This window comes from Somniosus microcephalus, unplaced genomic scaffold, assembly GCF_052327205.1.
Source record: "Somniosus microcephalus isolate GS21.2 unplaced genomic scaffold, FLI_Smic_1.0 scaffold1449, whole genome shotgun sequence".
NCBI lineage: Eukaryota > Metazoa > Chordata > Chondrichthyes > Squaliformes > Somniosidae > Somniosus > Somniosus microcephalus.
The window spans coordinates 8,529-19,638 of NW_028226636.1; the positions used below are offsets into that span (position 1 = coordinate 8,529).

General features: G+C 47.0%; 1 pseudogene; it reads right to left on the reverse strand.

Annotated features, from left to right (window-relative positions):
• Nucleotides 1-251: 251 nt before the first annotated feature.
• Nucleotides 252-1,446, reverse strand: LOC147080552 (uncharacterized; annotated as a pseudogene).
• Between the last annotated feature and the right edge of the window lie 9,664 nt (nt 1,447-11,110).

Consider the following 11,110-nt stretch of genomic DNA (forward strand, 5'->3'; position numbering starts at 1 on the left):
CATCTCTTGGTTTGACAAGCCTCTCTTCGTTTGTCGCTGAGGGCCTGAAGCGGGTCGGGTCGGTCCCTGCCCCTGTTTACCTCCACCCTGTTCATAACAGTTGGCATTTTGATGCCCAGTCCGCCCGCAATTGTTACACATAACTCTCGGCTGGGTGCAATGTGTAGCCACGTGGCCCGGTGTGTTACAATTGTAACAGAGTCGAGCCTCTTGTATGACTGCCACAGGCTCGGTTTTAATGCCCGGGGCCGCTATGGTGGACCATGGCAGATAATTGTGGGTGGGAGCTTGACTGGTGGCATCATTTCCGCCTGGTGGAGCCCAAAAAGTCGACCAGCCCACTTCCAGATTGCAGCTTCCGTGGCCTGGGGGCTGGCCCCCATTCGGAGGGCAGTTTGGTAGGGCTTTTCCAATCCCTGGAGTAGACTATCTACAAACCGTGGGTAGTCGTGATTAGTGGGAATGTCATTTGTCTGGCCCCAGTGTTCATACTACTCGATTACTCGATCAATGTACACATTGAGGTTTTCCCCGGGACTCTGTTGCAGGGCGGTGAGCCCCATCGAGGTAGCGGTGCATTTGCCCAGTCTGAACTGAAGCCAACTTTTCAAACCATCGAATTGGATCTCATACTCCGCCGCTGTGGCTGGGGCATTTAGGGCATGGTGTCCCAACGCCCCATAAACCATAGAGGGGCATTTCACGTCGATAATAGCTTTGATGTCTTGTTTGGAAAAATTAAAGTGCCGAGCAGCACTTTGCATTTTTGCCCATACTTCTACATTAGGATTGTGTCTTTTGAGGTCGGGAATGAGAAAGGTGACGCTGGACCTCTCCTGGGGCATAAAAGACTGTGCCTCGTCCATCGTACCTCATCCACCGATCTCTGGGTTTTTGGCTCCTACCGTCTGATTAACTCAGACGGGGGCCACGGAATTTGATTTTTCAGCCCCAGACTGAAGAAGTAACGGCGGATAGATATGTCTGTATTCGGCAGGGCACGTGGGTTGGGTGGCCTCGACTCGTTGAAACTCTACGGTCCCCGATGGGGGCCTGGGATGTAAGGACGACATGTCTCGAGTCTCCTTTTGTCGAGCCTCGACAATTTCACCTCAGCTTTTTATGTCATCCAAATTCTCAGTCCCTGGTGGCTTGAGGTGCAGGAGACTACTGAATTGGACTTTAGCCTCCCGCACGGGTCTCAAGAATTATTGTAACGGGGCCAGTCTCCCCCCCCCTTGTCCATGATTATGGGTCCCATTTGATCCATCCAACTAGCACAAAAAACCGCCCCATAATTAGCTTGTTTGGCGTCCATTGTTCCTCCCACCACTTTATTTGGTCAACTAATGGGCTTGTTTCTTTCCACCCATTTTTAATCATCCCACTTTGAAATTTCAAATTAGCCTCTCGGACCCGTTGTACGACAGTGACACTGGTGGCCATAGCTGGAACGTCCGGTGAAAGAAGTCTCCGCTCATCACCCATGTGACCCGTATTAACTGTTACGTATATTGTTATAATCTATCTTATACTTTATCAGCACAAACGTATCACCTTATACTCTAAATCAGAAATACACACTTATGTCTAATCGATTCTGTCAGTCCGCGGTTTCCATGAGGAATAATTTACTATGTGGGTAATTTAATACTGACTGGCCCATACACGATTTTAGCCACACTGGTGAACGAGCGAGTCCTTGTTCCTCCTAAAATACTTAATGTGGCTTCTTCCCTTAGGACACGACACGGTTCTCGCTTCAGCCGTCAATTCCAGTGTCGTTTAACTCCCATGGTCCTTACCTGCAGTATCCCACTTCCGACACCAACTGTTAGATTCGAATTTGGAGAAACTCCAGACCGAGACGGAATTGAGGACATTTACAGAATTTATTAAAACAACCAAAAGACTTGCGCACAACGGAGAGCCACTCAACTTCCTCAAGCTAGGGGTGCACGCTGGGAGGACAAGGAGTTGTTCATTCAAGTTGTACAAATATTTAAGCAATGACCACCTACTACATAATGGGGCGTACACGTACAAACAGTGTCACAACAGCTATTCTTTATTGTTTTATGTGGTTAGTCACTCAACTGTCGGGCCCACCCCTTGAACTCAGGTACCCTCTGACCATGCCAGTCACAGATGTTAGTCGTTTCATTCTACTCCCCACATTCCTGCTGTTATCTCTTCCCCATTGTCGGCATAGATTATAGTTTGAGAAAATATGTTTATCCTTAACTGTCGACCAAGCAGGATGGCTACAAGGCCTCAGTGAATCATGTACCCTGTAACTGGAAAAATGTTGGTGGTTAATTGTACCCTCATCTCCTGGGAGAGCAGGCCGTGCTTAGAAAATGGTTCTACTAAGGCTGCGAAAAAAAGCATTCCAAATTTGTTAAGTAAAGTGGCAGTCTGCAAATGAGCTTCAGTCAGCTAAACCTACACGATGGGTAAAGAGGTGTGACCACAGTCAAGTATCCCAGAATTCATTGCGAACAAGCTGGATCCTTCAACACTATCAGTTCCACTTAATATCGTGAATACTTCAATCAAATCACCACTTAAACTTTTAAATTCCAGGGAATATAACCCTAGTTTGTGCCATCTCCCAATCTAATTTGTCCCTTGGACTCTCTGTATCCTTCTGGTAAATCTATGCTTCACTTTTTATACCTAATACTATCATTCCTAAGGTGTGATGCCCAGAGCTGAACACACTACTGCAGCTGTGGTCTAACCAGTGCATTGTATAGCTGTGGCATAATTTCTCCCTCTTATAGTGTAATCCTACAGATATGAATATCACCATTCAATTAGCCATTTTGAATCTTTTCTGTACCTGCCCATAACCATTTAATGATATATGTACAGGGAACCTTAAGTCTATGTGGATCTCAACTGTTTCCAGCTAATCATTATATAGAGTGTATTCTAAACGCCCCTATTTGATCCGTAGTTGGTGACGTCATACTTCCTAATACTTAATTCAATTTGCCAATCATTTGCCCATTCACTTAATCTATGAATATCTGGTGAAATTTCTCGCTTCCATCTAAACTGCTTATACAGCCACCTATCTTTTTTGTCATTGTCAAACTTGGATGTGTGTCTCCCAATCAAATCAAATAAGTCGTTAATAAAATCGGTGCAGAGTTGAGGCCCCAAAGGTGATCCCTCAGAGACACCATTCGTCATCTGCTGCCAATTAATGTACTTGACCATTATCTGTAAACGGTCTCTCCTGTCGAGCAATCAATTTCCTAACCAGGTCAATAACTTGCGTTCACTTACATGAGCTTCACATTTAGCTAAATGTTCTTTATGCGGGACTTTATTAATTGTCTTTTACTCCATGTCTACTAGCTAATAATGATTTTTGAACTGGGACTCATAAACCTCTTGGCTCCTCAACAGTTAATAGCTTCGCATTATTTCGAAATTACTCAGCACTCTCTTACTGTGTTCCACAGTGGATGGTTTCACACTTGTGCACAGTTAACTCGATTTGCCTTTGTTTTGCAGGCTTACTTCGTCTGTCTCTGCCCCATTGGTTACCTCCATTTCCCAGTTGCACTATGAATGGACCGCCTAACTTAGTGCGATCTTGATAATTTGATCTACAGCGCTCTATTTCTCCATCCAAGTCAATCATAAATCCGGTGAAAAGTTGAAGATCCAATACAGATATCTGGGGGACGGCTCTTGTCATATCTGACTTCGCTGCTAAAGAGCATGTCGTTTGTGGGAGGGATAATCTTTCTGACGTGATGGCGGATTGAGGCAGTCAGTCTGGATTTGTGGGAGAAATGCGCTGTACAAGCTGGATTAAGGACAAGAAAATTGACTTCGTTGGAGATGCAATGATGCACTGCAGCCAATGAAAGTACTTTTGTGAAATTGAGCTCGCAAACGCCTGGATAACTCAGTCGGTAGAGTATCGGACTTTTAACCTAGAGAGTCTGGTGTTCAAGTCCATGTTCGAGCATTGCTTTTAAATCGCGATACTCATCTATACATTCGTGCTATGGTCCTTTAACAATGAGAATAACAAGAGGAGTAGGCCTTTTAAACCCTCGAGCCTTTTCGCCATTCCATTTAATCTGTGATCGAACTCCATTTGCATCCCTTTGCTCCAGATCCCTTAAGACCTTCGGATAAAAAACATCTATCAATCTCCAGTTTAAAATTGAGAATTGATCCAGATTTAACTGCTGGTTGCGGAAGTGTGTTGCACATTTCTGCCACACTAACTTCTCTCCTGAAAAGCTTGAATCTTAAGCTTCTAAATTCCAGGGAATATAACCATAGTTTGTGCAATCTCCCATTGTAATTTGTCTCTTGGTCTCTATGTATCCTTCTGGTAAATCTACGCTTCACTTTTTATACCTAATACTACCTTCCTAAGGTGTGATGCCAAGAACTGAACACAGTACCGCAGGTGTGGTCTAACCAGTGATTTGTATAGCTGTGGCATAATGTCTCCCTCTTATATTGTAATCCTACAGATAAATGTATCACTTTTCAATTAGCTTTTTGAATCTTTGCTGTACCAATCCATGACCATTTAATGATATATGTACAGGGACCCTTAAGTCTATTTGGATCTCAACTGTTTCCGGCTTAACATTATATGGAGTGTATTCTTAATGCCCCTATTTAGATCCGTAGTGGATGAAGTCACACATGCTAATATTTAAATCAATTTGCCAAAGATTTGCACATTCAATTAATCTTTGAATATCTGGTCAAATTTCTTGCTTCCATCTAAACTGCTTATAATGCCGCCTATCTTTTTTGTCATCGTCAAACTTGGATGTGTGTGTCTCTCAATCCCATCAAGCAAGTCGTTAATGAAATAGGTGAATGGTTGAGGCCCCAAAAGTGATCTCTCAGAGACACCACTCGTCATATGCTGCCAATTAATGTACCTGATCATTATCCATAAACCTTGTCTCCTGTTGTGCAGCCAAGTTCCTAACCAGGTCAATAATTTGCCTTAACTTAAATGTGTTTCAAATTTAGCTAAAAGTCCCTTATACGGGACTTCATCAAATGTATTTTGCTCCATGTCTACCAGCTAATAAAAAATTGTGAACTGGGACTCATGATTCTCTTTGCTCCTCAGCAGTTAATAGAACCCCATTATTTAAAAAATACTCAGAGCTATCTCACTTTGTTCCAAAGTGGATGGTGTCACACTCTCGAGGAATTATTTGAATAAGTGTTTAGCTGGCTGCAGAACTAGATAGGAGCACTTCTAGCGAGACCAGTACATAAAAAGACAGCAATACGGCTAGCTGTGAAGAGTGGAGCTGCAGGAAATCAGAGTAGGCCTTCACGACAGAGCCAGATAAGTCTTCACCTTGTACACCACACTTACCTCACATTAACATATCAGAAGATAATACCGAAAATGATACTCAGCGAGTAGAAGACCTTAAACAGTTAGATGAAACTGTAGAATGTGACAATCGGTCTAAAAGCACCAGTTACTAAATATCGCAAGCTGGTTCACGGTCATCAGTTGGTTCACAGTCATCAGCTGGTTCTAGATCGCAAGCTGGTTCACGGTCATCAGGTGGTTCTAGGGCAAGCATGGCCATTGCCAAAGCACGGGCTAAGCTAGAAGCAGCGCAAGCCAGAGCTGCGCATGCTGACAGAGATATAGAAATAAAAGTAGAAGAGGCCCGTCTCAAAGATGAATTCCAAGCTGACCAGGCCCGTCTCCAAGCTGAACAGGCCCGTTGCCAAGCTGAACGGGCCTGTTTCCAAGCTGAAATCCTAGCTGACCAGGCCCGTCACCAGGTTGGATGCCAGGCTGAACAGGCCCGTCTCCAAGACCCATTAGATGCTCTGCAGCAAGAAAAAGAGATAGATGCTGCATTAGCTGAGGCACAAGTATTCGAGGCAATTTTAGAGGAAGCTGATCCCGAGACAGCTAACCAACCTTTAAATCCTGTTCCATGGCAGAGTCAATGACAGTGCACCAGAGATTACGTGAGTGACCAAGCCGACAAACAGTTTACGAGAGAGAGGGATGAAGACCCGCACATCTCTACAGACGCAATCACTTCATATAACATGCCCCAATTCACCAACCAAGGTCAAAATAGACAGTGTGCCTCAAGCCGCAGGATCCTCTGCTGCAAAACAGAAGACACGGTGCAGAGGAATAGAATGCTGAAGAGAGAAAGTCAGCAGCAAACCCCCTTTCATTTCCTTGAGACCCCCATCAGAGCCCCTATTCAAGGCAACCCTGGCACAGGCCCCACCACCTAAGACCTTGCCAAATATCTTGCACGCAGCCAGCTGGTGGAAACAGGGTAAACCACGTTTGATGACAGGCCAGAGAATTATCGGGCGTGGATGTTCTCCTTCCACGGTGCCATATCGGGCTTAGACCTGTCGGCAGGAGAAAAGCTCGACCTCCTTATCAAATGGCTCAGCCCAGAGTCCACTGGACAGGCAAGCAGGATAAAAGCAGCCAAAGTGGGACAGCTGCCAGAGGGGTTGAAGAAGGCTTGGGCGAGGCTGGAAGAAAGCTACGGCTCGCCCGAAGCCATTACAAGGGCTCTCTATGACAGGTTAGAGAACTTTCCGAAGTTGACAAATAAGGAACCCCAGAAGCTCCGCAACCTTGGAGATCTGCTGCCGGAACTCGAAGCAGCAAAGCAGGGCGGCTACCTACCCGGTGTATCGTACTTAGACACTTCCAGAGGGGTAAGTCCCATCGTTCAGAAGCTTCCATTCAATCTGCAGGAGAAGTGGATATCGTTCGGGTCAGCGTTCAAGCTAAAGCATGATGTTACGTTCCCTCCATTCTCCGTGTTTGCCAACTTCATCCATAAAGATGCCAAAGCCAGGAAGGACCCCAGCTTCAACCTTTTCTCCTCCCACACGGCACTTGCCAGAAGAGAAAAGTTTGACAGACATGGAAAGACACCAATATCTGTCCACAATATGCAAGTGTCTTCAACTGAGAACACAAGGGATCAGAAGAAATCTAAGGATATGAGCAAACAATTCCCCATCCACAACAAGCCCCATCCATTAAAGACGTGCAGAGGCTTCAGGGAGATGTCCCTGGAAGATCGCAAACTGTATCTCAAAGAGAACTCTATATGTTTCAAGTGCTGCTCTTCCACGAACCATCTCGCCAAAAACTATAAGGTAGATGTAATATGCATAGAATGTGAAAGTGATCGGCACATTTCAGCACTCCACCCAGGCCTGGCTCCTAGGAAGCCAGGGTCGTCTCCTCCCACCTCCAAGCACGCCGGTGAGAGAGCGGGAGCTGCCGGTCCGGAGATTACATCCAAGTGCACCCAGGTGTGTGGAGAAGGAGTGAGCGCAAGTGCATGCTCCAAGATATGGCTCGTTAAAGTGTACCCTGTAGGACGTCGCCAGGAATCTGAAAAGATGTATGCCATACTAGAAGAACAAAGCAACCATTCTCTAGCAAGATCCGAGTTCCTCGACATCTTCAAGGTCAAAGGAGCTCCGTCGCCTTACACGTTGAAGACGTGTGCTGGTCTTTTAGAGACAGCCGGCAGGAGAGCCTGTGGTTACGTTGTTGAGTCAGCACACGGGAAAATTAGTTTCCCCCTTCCTACACCCATCAAATGTATCGAGTCCCCGACAACCGTTCTGAGATTCACAATCTGAATGCAACTCATCACCACCGTCATCGGAGACGCATTGCAGAGGAGATCCCACCTCTTGATGCAGACGCAGACATACTTCTGTTGTTGGGAAGGAACATCCTGAGGGCACATAAGATAAGGAAACAGATAAACGGTCCACAAGATGCCCCTTTCGCCCAAAGGCAAGACCTCGGCTGGGTCGTTGTTGGAGATGTGTTCCTCAAGGGCGCTCACAAGCCATCTCAGGTGAGCACACTCAAGACTTCCATGTTGGAGAATGGTCGTCCAAGCTACCTTACCCATGCAGTAGTCAGATCCGAGTGACAGAGAAGTTCAGTCATACGGCTCAGCCTCAGAACCCCAGCGCTGACCTCCACAAACAGCACACAGATGATGCTCACTGGAGAGAACCCGGGTCAGTTAATCCTCTGTCACACCGCCAATGACCACAAACTTCCTCCATTGATCGACGACATGAGATTCCTCCAGATTATGGATAATGAGGTCTCTCGTGACAGCTCTAACGAATTGGTTACACCCTTACCCTTACAGAAACCCAGACGATGACTGCCGAACAACAGGGAGTATGCCTATAATCGTCTTAACTCACTTCGTCGCACACTAGGGAAGAAGCCGAAGATTAAAGCACACTTCCTAGAGTTTGTCAAGTACATGCTTGTCAACGATCATGCAGAGATAGCTCCTCCACTCCAGGAAGGCCAGGAGTGTTGGTACCTCCCTTCCTTCGGAGTCTATCACCCCAAAACGGGAACAGATCCGCGTGGTGTTTGACTCCAGTGCACCATATCAGGCAGTCTCTCTCAATGACCTACTCCTCACAGGGCCCGATCTCAACAACAGCCACTTCGGGGTACTCATGAGATTCAGGAAAGAGCCCGTCGCCATCACTGCCGATATCCAGCACATGTTTCACTGCTTTGTGGTGAGAGAACACCACAGAGACTTCCTCCGCCTCCTGTGGTATCGCAACAACGACCACAACAGAGACATTGTGGGCTGCAGAATGCGTGTCCATGTCTTCGGGAATAGCCCGGCCCCTGCTGTCGCCACATACGGACTAAGGAGGGCTGCCAAGGAAGAAGAAGACGACTTTGGCAGTGATGTGAGAGGGTTCAGCGAACGAGAGTTCTATGTCGACGATGCACTGAAGTCATTCCCGACCGAAGCATAGGCCATCAGTACCCTCGGACGAGCTCAGGAACTACTTGCACTATCCAACCTCAGGCTGCACAAGACAGCCTCTAACAGGCCAGCAGTGATGGAGACATTCCCCCCTGAAGATCGTGCTGAGGACCTCAAGTATCTAGACCTCTTCACTGATGACCACCCCCTACAGCGTAGCCTAGAAGTGTCTTGGAACATAGCAACAGATACGTTCACGTTCCAAGCATTGGATTTCAAGAAACCCTTCACACGTAGAGGAGTGCTCTCTACATTCAACAGCCTATATGACCCTCTCGGCTTCTTAGCCCCTGTCAGCATACAAGGCAGGCTGCTCCTCAGGGAACTCTCTGCACACGCTGTAGATTGGGATTCACCCCTCCCTGAAAAGCTGGAAGCAGAGTGGGAAAGATGGAGAGACTCAATCCAAGACATACAGGAGATCCGAATACCTCGCTCCTATACGTTCTTCTCTCCCTCAAGTGCCCAATTCAAAGAGCTTTGTGACTTTGCAGACGCATCCGCTAAGGCCATTGCAGGTGTGGCTTACCTGAAGGTCACCACTCAAGATGGACAAAGCAAAGTCGGCTTCGTCTTTGGTAAGGCCAAGTTGGCACCCCAGCCAGACCTCACCATACCCAGATTGGAACTGTGTGCAGCAGTATTAGCAGTTGAGATTGCAGAGATCATAGTAGAGGAGATTGATCTGAAGTTCGACAGCGTCACGTATTACAGCTGACCATGTGTCTAGATCTGTAACAGCGTCCCTTCTCAGCAGCATGAATTGGCTGTCAGGACCTGCTTTTCTTCAGAATCAGTCCCTGTACTCCTCCGAACTCAATGAGACATTCGACCTCCTCCACCCTGTTTCTGACTCCGAGATACACCCACAAGTTACAGCGAACGTTACTCAAATCTCTAAGGACCTGATGAGCACCAAACGCTTCGAGCGCTTCTCCAAATGGAACACTCTCATAAAGACAGTAGCACGCCGAACACACATCGCTCGTACCTTCTCCCAGTCTACACAAGAGAGGAGCTGCCATGGGTGGCACATCTTTCGTAAGAGTCCCTCTGAGGAGGAGATCAAGAGAGCAAAAATCCTTGTGATTAAGAGTGTCCAACACGAGTGTTACTCAGAAGGGTTGAAGTGCATAGCAGCAGAACGCAACCTGCCCCATCACAGAAGTCTACGGAAGCTGCATCCCATCATCAACACTGGCGGACTTCTCAGAGGTGGTCCTTTTTTTGTTGCCAGAGGACTCCAGTAAAGTTAGGATTATGTGGAGTCGCTAAAGACCCCAGACGGGGAGTGTTCTGGACTTTTTACATGCAGATAGCAGCCTCTAGTGGTAGTTAGTGTATAGCAATGTTAGTATACTGCAATAGGTCATTTGACCTTTTTCCTGTTTTATTCCGGAAGTAGTATTCCAGGAAGAACCTGGCAGAGTCCTCACCAATCTACCTGTTGCAGATGCATCTGTCCATGACAGCATTGGTGGAAGTGACCACCGCCCAGTCCTTGTGGAGACAAAGTCCCGTCTTCATTTTGAGGATACCCTCCACCGTGTTGTGTGGCACTATCACCGTGCTAAATGGGACAGATTTAGAACAGAACTGGCAACTCAAAACTGGGCATCCATGAGGCGCTGTGGGCAATCAGCAGCAGCTGAATTGTATTCAACCACAATCTGTAACCTCATGGCCCGGCATATCACTCACTCTGGTTTAACGAAGAGTGCAGGAGAGCATGCCGGGAACAGCACCAGGCATACTGAAAAATGAGGTGTCAACCTGGTGAGGCTACAACACAGGACTACTTGCAAGCCAAACAGCGGAAGCAACATGCGATAGACAGAGCTAAGCGATCTCACAAGCATCGGATCAAATCAAAACTCTGCATTCCTGGCACATCCAGTCATGAGTGGTGGTAGACAATTAAACAGTTAACAGGAGGAGGAGGCTCCAAAAATATGCCCATCCTCTTTGATGGTGGAGACCAGCACGTGAGTGCAAAAGACAAGGCTGAAGCATTTGCAACTAGCTTCAGCCAGAAGTGCCGAGTGGATGATCCATCTCGGCCCCCTCCTGAGGTCCCCAGCATCACAGATGCCAGTCTACAGCCCATTCAATTCACTCCACGTGATGTCAAGAAAGGGCTGAAGACACTGGATACTGCAAAGGCTATGGGCCCTGACAACATTCCGGAAATAGTACTGAAGACTTGTGCTCCAGAACTAGCTGCACCCCTAGCCAAGCTTTTCCAGTACAGCTACACC